Source organism: Rhinolophus sinicus, linkage group LG05, assembly GCF_036562045.2.
Source record: "Rhinolophus sinicus isolate RSC01 linkage group LG05, ASM3656204v1, whole genome shotgun sequence".
NCBI classification, from domain to species: Eukaryota; Metazoa; Chordata; class Mammalia; order Chiroptera; family Rhinolophidae; genus Rhinolophus; species Rhinolophus sinicus.
Window position 1 is genome coordinate 143,292,896 of NC_133755.1, and position 12,292 is coordinate 143,305,187.

Consider the following 12,292-nt stretch of genomic DNA (forward strand, 5'->3'; position numbering starts at 1 on the left):
CCAAGGTGTTCTCTTTAAAAGATTTAAAAAAAAAGATTCTTCTCATTTTATAAAACTCTACAAAGCCACATTTCCTAACACTTCTTCCAAAAAATATTAACCTTAATTCTCTGGAAGAAAATGTGTCCCTTTTGGGGAATCTTGATACCTATTGTGACAGTAAATGCTATAAGGCATTCTTTAGTAAATACGCTTAACTTTTGTAAGACAAAATAGCCAAAACTTTTTGGTAAATCACAGAACTACTATTTTCTTATTCAACAAATAATTCCACAGCTTACATCATACTCAATGATAAATAGCTGACAGCTCTTCCACTCAGATAAGGAACAAGACAAGTGTGTCTACTTTTGCCAGTTTTATTCAATATAGTACTAGAAATCCTAGCCAGAGCAGTGAGACAAGAAATAGAAACAACAAACATCCAAATCAGAAAGGAAGAAGTAAAATTCTCTTTTTTTAGATGGCATAATGCTATATATAGAAAATTCTAAAGATTCCATCAAAACACGGCTGCAACTAATACAGTTGCTGGGTAAAAAGTCAAAATAAAAAACTTAATTGTGATTGTGTACACTAATAACACACTGTCAGAAAGAGAAATTAAGTAAACAATCTCATTTAAAATTGCATCAAAGTAATACAATACCTAGGAATAAATTTAACACAGAAGGGTCAATATTTCTACACTGAAAAGTACAACATTGATGAAAACAACAAACAAACCCATAAATAGACAAATAGTCATGCTCTTGGGTTGGAAGAATTAGTGTTGTTAAAATGTTCATCTACCCAAAGCAATCTGCAGATCAAATTGATGCAATCCTTATCAAAACTACAATGTTATTTATCACAGGGGTAGAACAAACAATCCTAAAATTTGTATGACCACAAAAGACCCTGGATAGCCAAAGCAATCTTGTAAAAGAAGAACAGAACTGGAGGCATCATATTTCCTGATTTCAAGCTATAATACAAAGCTATAGTAATCAAAGCAGTATGATATTGGCAATAAGCATACACATAGGTCAATGCAACAGAATGGAGACCCCAGAAAGAAACCCACGACACATATGTATAGTCAATTAATTTATAACAAAGGAGCCAAGAGTATACAATGGAAAAAGGATAGTCTCTTAAATAGCATTGGGAAAATTGGAGAGACACATGCAAAAGAATGAAACTGTCTTATACCACACAAAAAAATTAGCTCAAAATAGATTAAGACTTGAATATAAGACCTGAAACCATAAAACTGTTAGAAGAAAACATAGGGGGTAATCACCTCAACACTAGTTTTGGCAATGTATTTTTGGATTTGACATAAAAAAAAAGGGGGGGGGGAAGCAAAAATCTAGTGGGACTATAGCAAATTAAGAGACTTCCACACAGCAAAGGAAACAATTAACAAAATAAAGGGCAACCTACTAAATCAGAAAAAAATATTTGAAAAATATGTATCTGATAAGGGGTTATTATACAAAATACATGAAGAAATCATAAAACTCAATAGTAAAATGACAAACAATCCAATTTTAAAAAAAAGAGCTGAAGATCTATACAGATATATTTCCAAAGAAGATCTACAAATGGCTGAAAGGTACATGAAAAGGAGATCAATATCACCAGAGAAATGCAAATAAAAACCACAACGAAATATCACTTAACACCTGTTAGAATGGCTGCCATGATCATCTGAAGAATTGTTTCAATCTATGCTCATTTAAAATGGAATAAGGAATTAGGAAATAATTTTGCATTCCTTGGTGCCAATAATATCACAAGGTACTTCATAGATATATTTCCTAAGTGATTTCAAAGAATGCCTGAACATTTAAGTTTAATGATTGCCATTTTTTTTTCTCAAAAGTTCAATCAACAATTTTAGGTTATTCATTTTCATATACATGATTCCTAAAATTCTAAGTACGCACACGTCATGACCCACATCAAACCCTAGATTTTTAGGAAAAAAATCCATTTATAAGTTTTCTACTATTTTAACATCACTACTATTTCATATAATTATTCTATAAAAGGCAATCTTAGGTTACAAACAATAATTACTTCAAGTAATTATTATTTGAAATAAAAATTGTATACAGTGAAATGTACAGCTCTTAAGTATATAAAGTAATGAATTTTGATAAATGTATACAATATATAACCACATAAGAGATAAAGAACATTTCTGGCAACTTAAGAAGTTGATCTGTGCCCTCTTCCAATCAATTTCCATCGCCACCACCTCCACCACCATAGCAAACTACAGTTCTGAATTCTACCACCAAAAATTAGTTTTACATGAATGAATGTTGAACTGCTTGCAAGTGGTTTTTCTACATCTATTAATATGGTCACATGGGTTTAAACCTTTTTTCTGGTAATGTGATAAATTATGTTGATTAATATTTAAATTTAAAGCCAATTGTGAATTAAGTCTCAGTTGGCATTAAGTATTATCCTTTAGAAAAAAGTTTTTGCAATTTATTTCCTAATATTTTGTTAAATAATTTTGCATTGATGTTCAACAGGGATATATGAATCTTTAATTTTCTCTCATAATACCCTTGTGAGATTGTTGTATCAGGGTCATGCAGGTTTCATAAAATAAGTGTTTCTTTATTTTCTGAAAGAGTTCCTGGGAGGTTTGTATTATTACTTACTGAAATATTTAAAAAGAAAATTCACTAGTGAAAATAATCAGTACTTAGTATATTTGTGTAAAAATATTTTATAATAAATTTAGGTATTTAACATGTATTGAGATATTTAGATTTTGTATTTCTGCTTTAATTGTTTTTAGTAATTCATTTATTTTAATGAATTTGTACATCTTATCACTGTTTTTTAATTATTACCATAAAGTTATTTATAAAATTGCATTGTTATCTTCATAAGGCCTCTAGGATCTAGTGATATCCTCTGTTACCATTCCTGTTATTAATGTGTTTTCTTACTCTTTTTCATTTCTTGATCTAGCTAATAATTTGTCAATTACATTAACCCTTCAAAAAACAAACCTTGAGGTTTTAATTTTTTTTTCTTTACCGTTTATCTCTGTGTTATTGTCTTCTGTACTTCCCTTTGTCATTTTCTTCTCTTTGCTTCATGAGGTTAATTTTTTTTATTTTTATTTTTTCTAGTTTCTTATGGTGGGAGCTTAGATCATTGATTTTAAACCTTTTATCTTTCCCAATATTAGCAGTTAAAATGTAAATTTACCTTTCAAGGACATTGTTAGCTGTGTTCCACAGTTTGATATGATACATTTTTATTATAGTTTATAAATAGATCAAAGTATATTTTTATATCTCATGTGATTTCTTCCTTGATCATGTGGTATTTAGAGATTTTTTAAATTTGAAAATAGTACTTCTCTATATAAATTATTTGTATTGATCTCTAATTTCATTTAATTTTAGTCTCATCTGTTTTTCTTTTCTTGACTTCTTTTTTTAACTAATATGATAAGAATCAGTATTCATTTTAATATTTTCTTGGAATAGTGGCTATAATTCTTTGAATTTTGTTTGTATAATTCTTTTATACTTGTATAGTGGTTACAATAACTTTTTTCACTTATAAGGCAAACTTATAAGGAAGAAAGTACATTGGGATTAACATAGATGAGCACAAAAAGACTAGAAGTAATAAATGTATTTTTTTAATTATTATTATTTTAAATTTATTGGGGTGACAATTGTTAGTAAAATTACATAGATTTCAGGTGTACAATTCTGTATTACATCATCTATAAATCCCAATGTGTGTTCACCACCCAGAGTCAGTTCTCCTTCCAGCACCATATATTTGATCCCCCTTACCCTCATCTCCCACCCCCCACCCCCCTTCCCTCTGGTAACCACTAAACTATTGTCTGTGTCTATGAGTTTTTGTTTCTCATTTGTTTGTCTTGTTCTTTTTTTGTTTTTAGTTTACATACCACATATCAGTGAAATCATGGTTCTCTGCTTTTTCTGTCTGACTTATTTCGCTTAGCATCATACTCGCAAGATCCATCCATGTTGTCACAAATGTTCCTATATCATCTTCTCTTACAATAAATGTATTTTTAAAAAGTTGCAATCCTTATGTGACTTTATTCAGAGAAAATAGTAGCTGGTCAACACTATGACTTCTGACTTTAACTATGGAATGAAACAATGAAAATCAGGAGCATAATTAAATTGTAGTCACCAATGACACATCATTGCTATGTGTGAGGGTAAAGAAATGGTAGCAAGCACAGGTTTTCCTTCTTCATAGTGTAGAACACTAGCTGTCAAAGGAAAGATTCTTGCATGAGCTTTCAAACTAAAGAACATATTTCACATTTATTTATGACCTTGATAATGTCAAGAAAATTTATGAAATGTCAAGTTACTTTTCTGAATGATGTGTAGTGGGCCTCAAACAGTATGAAAAAAATTGTGATTTTAAAAATTGAAATTAGGAATTTTTGGAATTTTAAAAATTGATATTAGGAATAACAGTATCTTGTGCATGTGTGTATTGTGTGTTGAAATTCTTTTTTAGTTGCTGTTATTAGTTTCAGGTGTACAAAACAACATAATAATTAGACATTTACACACCTCATAAAGTGATAACCCCAACAAGTCTACCACCCATCTGACACTGTACATACCTATTACAATACCATTGACTATATTCCTTATGCTGTACTTCACATCCTACTACCACATATATACAGTAACAGCTACATACGATGTTAATCGTTATGTTGTTTTGTATACCTAAAACTAATATAAAAAATAAATAAAATTTAAAAAAAGAAGTGCATGTCATAGTACTTACTCTGTTATTAGAAAAATTGTGCTTTTAAAGGTGGTTGTACAAAAGTCTGAATACAGTTCTTAATAATTTGTTCCAGAAAATTACTTCTAATAAAGAAATACCAGGGGTGACAAAAAAATGTATACAAGTGGACACTTTGGTCAGTGTTGCTCCAGCAGTAGTTCACCATAATCAAAAGTGTCTGGACACTGATGGTAACCACTTTGAGCACCTCTTGTAATTGCAGAAGTCAAACGTGACTTGTATTCATCTTTTGTTATTGGTATATATTGAGTATTACAATTTTAATACAGTTTTTTCCTTTATTAAAATGTATTTTCCTTTCTTAAAATGCATATATATTTGTGGTACTATATGTATATGTATATTATAGTTGACATTCAATATTATTTTATATTAGTTTCAGGCATACAGCACAGTGGTTAGACATTTATATAATTTATGAAGTGATCCCCCGATAAGTTTAGTGCCCATCTGGCACCATACATAGTTTTTACATTATTAACTGTATTCCCTATACTATATTTACATCCACGTGATTATTTTGTGACTAGCCATTTGTACTTCCTAATCCTTTCACCTGTCTCAACTATCCCCCCACCCCCCATCTAGAAACCATCAATTTGTTCTCTGTATCTATGGGTCTATTTCTGTTTTGCTTGTTCATTTATTTTGTTCTTTAGATTCTACATATAAGTGAGATCATATGGTGTTTATCTTTTTCAGTCTGACTTATTTCACTTAGCCTAATACCAGCTAGGTCCATCCACATTGTTGCAAATGTTAAGATCTTATTCTTTTTTATGGCACAGTAATACTCCATTGTATAAATGTACCACAGTTTCTTTATCTAATCATCTATTGATGGCATTTGGTTGTTTCCATAGCTTAGCTATTGCAAATAGTGCTGCAGTAAACATAGGAGTGCATATATCTTTTTGAATTAGTGTTTTGGATTTCTTTGGATAAATACCCAGGAGTAGAATTGCTGGATCATATGGTAGTTCTATTTTTAATTTTTTGAGGACTTCCATACGGTTTTCCACAGTGGCAGCACTAATTTATAACCCCACAAACAGTGCCCAAGGGTTCCCTTTTCTCCACATCCTCACCAACCCTTATTTTTTGATTTATTGATGATAGCCATTCTGACAGATGTGAGTTAGTATCTCATAGTTGTTTTAATTTGCATTTCTCTGATAACTAGTGATGTTGAGCATCTTTTCATATGTCTATCGGCTATCTCTATGTCCTCTCTGGACAAATGTCTATTCAAGTCCTCGGCCCATTTTCTAATGGAGTTGTTTTTTTTGGTGTTGAATTGCATGAGTTTTTATAAATTTTGGATACTAATCCCTTATTAGATGTATAATTGGCAAATATCTTCCACCATTCAGTAGGATGTCTTTTTGTTTTGTTGATTTTTTTTTTTTTTCTGGCTTTGTTTTGTTTTGTTTTTGGCTATGCAAACCTTTTTAGTTTGACGTAGTCACATTTGTTTATTTTTGTCTTTTGTTTCATCTGAGATTTACCAATAAAAATACCATTAAAGGTAATGTCTGTCTGAGGGTTTACTTTCTATATTTTCTTCTAGGAGTTCTATGGTTCCAGGTCTCACATTTAAGATGGTGGTCCAGTTCCTCCTTTTTGCATATATCTGTCCAGTTTTCCCAGCACCTTTTATTGAATAGACTCTCTTTACCCCAATATGCTAGTTTCTAATTTATATAATAAAGAGTAAAAATAAGCACAACTGGGTAGGAAAGTTGAGCTATAGCTCATATTATATGCCATTAAGGTTAATATAGTTAACTTTAGTGTAAGTTATAAACAATGCCCCATCCCTCAGCTTCATATTAAATAATCATTAATTATTCTTACCATCATTTAACTTTAAATAAGTTTACATTATTTAAAATGATGATAATTTTATTTACCAAAAAATGTTTGAGAAATTCTAATTTAAAAGCAAAAATATAGGCAGAAAATTATATATATATAATTGTATATAAAATTATATATATATAAAATTTTATGTATTATATATAACATATATAAAATCATATTTCTAGATATAATTTATAACATTTTTGTACATTCATATACATATATATGAATGTACAAAAATGTTATAAATAAAAATGTGTAAAAAGTAGTACATCTAATTTTCAGAGTCCCTACAAGCTGATGAAATAAGCTGAATTACAGAAAAAACAGAGTGAACATTTTCATCATACAATTGCTTGTACCAGTCACTAAGTGTATATATAAATTAGAAACGTCAGGGATTCAGCAGATGGAAAATTCATTTCCTTCCTTAAAGCCTACTTTTGCAGAGTGGCCATGGGAAATCTTCAGATTTTCTGTCTTCTGTACTCTGAGCTGATTCCTCCCTGTTAAGTCTGTAGCAAGTATGATGTCTTGCAAACAATTAAAATAACTTCATCAACTCTGCTTCAATCAAACTGTATTTGTTCCTTCTCTCTACTATTGGTTTTGTTCCTCAGATTTCATGGAGTGGTATCTCTTCAAGCCCTGATTTCTTGTAACCTAGCAATTGCTGGTCTGGCTGAAACTCCTTCAGAGGCAAATTCTATTCTCAATCACGAGGAAAGAGCCATTAATTTAGACACTAATGTCACATCTTGTTTCTTGTTATTTTCCTTACAGTTTATTTGAATGTTTTAGACGTATTTTGTTTCCATTATATTTGCAATTAACTTTGCACTTTTATATGGAATTCTGACTTTTCCCTTTAATCTGTAGCAAAATATTATTTTTTTCACAAAATTATGTTGAACATAATTGAAAGTTATTTGACAACACTGGTGCCTTATTTGGCACACAGATTCAGAATACATATTCTCAAATATACTTTAGTGGTTTTGTTTGTTTCATATTTTCTTTATTATTTTAAGGAGGAGAGAAAGAAAAAATAGTTAAGCTAAAGTTCTCATTATATAGATTATGATATATTATAAAGTCTGTTAGGAAGGCCTTGGAGGAATATAAATTCTAGATGGTCTCAAAGAAACAGTATGAAACAGTCCAAGGAATACACACTTCAGGTTGATGATGAAGCGTACAAGAGATTACTGAATAATGTGGAAAACAGTAATGTAGGGATGGAGATTGGTAGGTTATGACAGGGGAGGAATATGCCATCCAGTTGCAAAAGAGATATGACATGTACCTAATCCTTTGATTTGAACTTATTGTGCTGATTTCTCTAATCAAACTTTATCTTGACATTGAAAATTGAATTTGATATTTTGAAACTGTGTTATGATTTCAGTATGTGAAATAAAATTTTGAGGAGAATTTTTCAAAAATGGGTACTACCACAATTAAGATGATTTCACTTTTTTCTTTATATTCAGGAGAGATATTGGCCTGCAGTTATCTTTTCTTGTGATGTCTTTGTCTAGTTTTAGTATTAGGATAATGCTGTCCTCTTGGCATGATTTATGAAGTATTCCCTTTATTTGGGGGGAGAGTTTGTGTGGAATAAGTATCATTTCTTTCTTAGAAAATTAATAGAATATACAAGTTAAGACATCTGGCCCTGGTGCTTTCTTTTTGGAAGGGTATTAATTATTGATGAAATTTCTTTGATAGTTATAGGCCTATTTAGATTACATATTTTTCCCTGTTATATAGAGTTTTGGTACATTGTATCTTTCAAGGAAATGGTCCATTTCATCTATTATGTTGATTACAGTATATCTTATTATTTATACACGTGTTTATATATTTACACTTTTGTTTTGCTCAGTGTTATACCCTTGGTGTCTCATACTGTATCTGCAATTTACACATTTATTTATTTGTCTAAAAATTAAGATTAATCAATTAATTCACATATAGGTATGAAACAGTACCTAACTCAAATGGTCCTATCATGTAGTAGTTCTGAGTGTTTTGTTGTGTTGGTTACTTTTTTCACTGATTAGGGAAAGGTCTGTTACTGGCCACTAATAAGCCATTAGATGATAAAGTTAGTTAATGTTCTGTCAACATTGACAACATGATCGTTATCTTATCAATCTTATGAAAGTTGCATTTTCACCATTCAATCATTATTTAAACATGATATGATCATTGACCTTAACTCTCAAATCAATTACAAGAAATATATGTAAATATTTGCAAAGTGGTATTTACTTTGTGCAATTTGGTGCTGGTAATGTAGAACAGTGAAGTAAATAGTACTTTTTAAGTGCTTCATGTACATAATTTCTTTCAGGAAAGTATGTTCCCCTGTACTTGCTGATAGGCTTATCTCATATGCTACAAATAAATTTAGTATTTACAAAGACTAACATTTGACCAAAAGATGTTTCTTTTTTCACAGATCAGTGTGAACATATTCTTGAAGAAGAACAAAATATAGTAGAATGACAGTGAGGGAAAACACAAATGAGTGACCATGTACCCTGTCTCCCCGAATATAAGACCTAGCCAGACCATCAGCTGTAATGTGTCTTTTGGAGCAAAAATTAATACAAGACCCGGTCTTATTTTACTATAATATAAGACCGGGTCTAATATAATATAATATAATATAATATAATATAATATAATATAATATAATACCAGGTCTTGTATTAATTTTTGCTCCAAAAACGCATTAGAGTTGATGGTCCGGCTAGATCTTATTTTCTGGGAAACACGGTTTATACCAGTCATGAAATCTAGGCTTATTTACCATTATTTTTCTGTTTTTATATTGCAATACATACAGATCATTTTGTCTATAATGTCACCAGATGCAGAGCTATGTATTCATTTGTTATCAAGAAGTTTTTAAAATTCTACATAAATATACATGAGTCTGAATTAACAGATGCATCATCACCCCAGATATGAGACATACTGAGTTGACTAATGCCAATACCATCACCTACTAACCATAAATTACGTGTTTAGTTTTTATGTTCCCAAAATGTTTTACTTAAATAATTTACTTTTTTAAAAATTAAGTCTAAAATGATACAAACTTTATAAATAATATTTTTTTTCTTTTTGACTACTATTTCTCTTACTGACATCACCATACTCTACTCCTATGTTACCTACATTTAATATCTGAAGTCACAATTGAACTTTTTTACCTTGACTATTCACATCTATGATTTAAACGAAATTCTTTCATTCTTTGCGTCACAATGTGGATATAGTTTTTGATTTCTTTCCTTTTCTTCCATCCTTTTCCCTCTCTCAGAACAATTTTTAAAGGAAGGATGGGTTTGCAAATTAGCAGTATGTATTTCCTATTATGACTGAAGTAATATAGATTTACCCGTATTTTCTCTTCAGTGGTTCAAGTAAACAAGCAATAAAAAACAAATAAGATTTTCATCCTTGTAATTGATATAAAGGAAATACTTATCCTTTTGTTCTAAACAATGTAGAATATGTTTTTCAGAAAGTGTAACACGTCTTTGACTCTCACACCAATAGGTTTATGTTAGTGGCATATTAAAAATTGAACAAGGCTCTTTATTAATTGCTACTCTGGGAAAGTATTTTAAAGATGGGCTAAATGCCCTCTTAGGGGGAGCACTGGCACTTTTTTGGTCTTCATTTGACATTGTCCCTTGAAATGATGCACAATGAAGACAAGTAGTATAAAATATTTTCAGTGGAAGGAAAACAAGGAATCATTTATTTTTTAACGTATGAGTTGAATAATCACCATACTTTCTTAATATTTTTAAATCAACAGCATTGCCAAACACACTACTTAATTAAATTGTTTTAATTATATGAATTTCAAGCATTATATGTTGTCTTATAGTTACATAGACTTTCAATACAAAACAGGCAAACAAAATATATCTATATTTTTTAATCCTAAAAAAATGTAAAACCAACTTTACTGTGGTATTCCACTATTGGATTCTACAGAATGGCATATACAGTTGATTTGTTTAAACAGACCATAACCAGCATCTGAATAAATCAGTAAGACAGTCTGAATCAAAGCCTGCTTATTGATTCTGGAATTTCAAAACTGTTTCAATACATTAAAATCTAATCTAAGAAAGTTTAGTTTTCATTTTTAATCTAATGCTTATTGAAATTAACTACTTTTACACTCCTAAAGTCTGTCACATCTTTCTTCCAAATTCTTCTCCAAATCAGACTTATTTCATCAAGTCTTTCAAACTTTATTAAGTCTTTCACCAGAGGACAAGAATAATGTACAAGTTGATTAAATAAAAGAGATTTCAAAGAACCCTGACCATTGACTTTTAAACACTTCAGCTGAGATTACTGCCAAACAAATGTGCTATGAGTCTTAACTAATAACAAATGCAACATTTGTATAAGAAGAGAGATATCTAAGGACATTCTCAAATTGGCACCTCTAGCAGGTCACTGAATACCTTTTAAAATGTATTTTTAAAAAGTATACATTGGTTTCTTTTTAGTTGGGTTTATGGAATTTATTATTCTTTTCATTTATAAGTTTTCATTCTCAGTTTGTTTGTGTGCTTATACTTGTTTCTCTTATAGATTTCCCTGTTTATACAGAGAAGATTGATTTCATATAAACCTTACTCTGTATAAAACTTTTTCTGTGTTTTTATATGAAGCTGAATAAATAATTTATTTAACCTAATTTATCTCAAACCTAACATGGTAACCATAATTTTCATTCTAAATGTCATGGAATTTGTTTTGTATAGCATAACAGATAAAATATAAGAAAGCCCTTAATAAAATATATAAGGTGCTACACAAAATAAAATATTGACTTTTTTCTAAAATTTTATTCTATCACAAGCCTAAGAAATAGAACAGATAAGGTAATATTTAAAATTATTTTACAAAAATTAATGATATAATAGCAATGCCAAAATGACAAAATATATCTGGAAATCCATATTAATGAAAAATACTTTTTAATAAAGTTTTCAACTAATTTTATCTCAAATTGACCTCAATGGTTTTGCAACAATTATAGCTGAATAAAACAGAATTTTCTAACTCAAAGAAACTCATACACATAGACAATAGTCTAGTGATTACCAGAGGGTAAGTGGGGAGGGAGGTGGTAGCTGAGGGTAAATGGGATCAAATATATGGTGATGGAAGGAGAACTGACTCTGGGTAGTGAACACACAATATGACATATAGATAGTATATTACAGAATCATATACCTGAAATCTATGTAACTTTACTAACAATTGTCACCCCAATAAACTTTAATTAAAAAAAAAAAATGAATCCTCAGAGACCATCTAATCAAGCTACTTCATTTTACAGATGAGTATTTGGAGGTCCAGAAGCATGAACTAACTTGCCCACCATCCAGTGGCATCACTAGAATTCATCTGCCCTAGCTCTCATATTAGTGCTCTTTCTACTATATCAACTGGTCATTTGAAAGCCTTCATATGGATCCAGTATCCTAGGACACACACACAAGGAGATTGGTTTAAAATCTTTGAACAAATTTGAAAT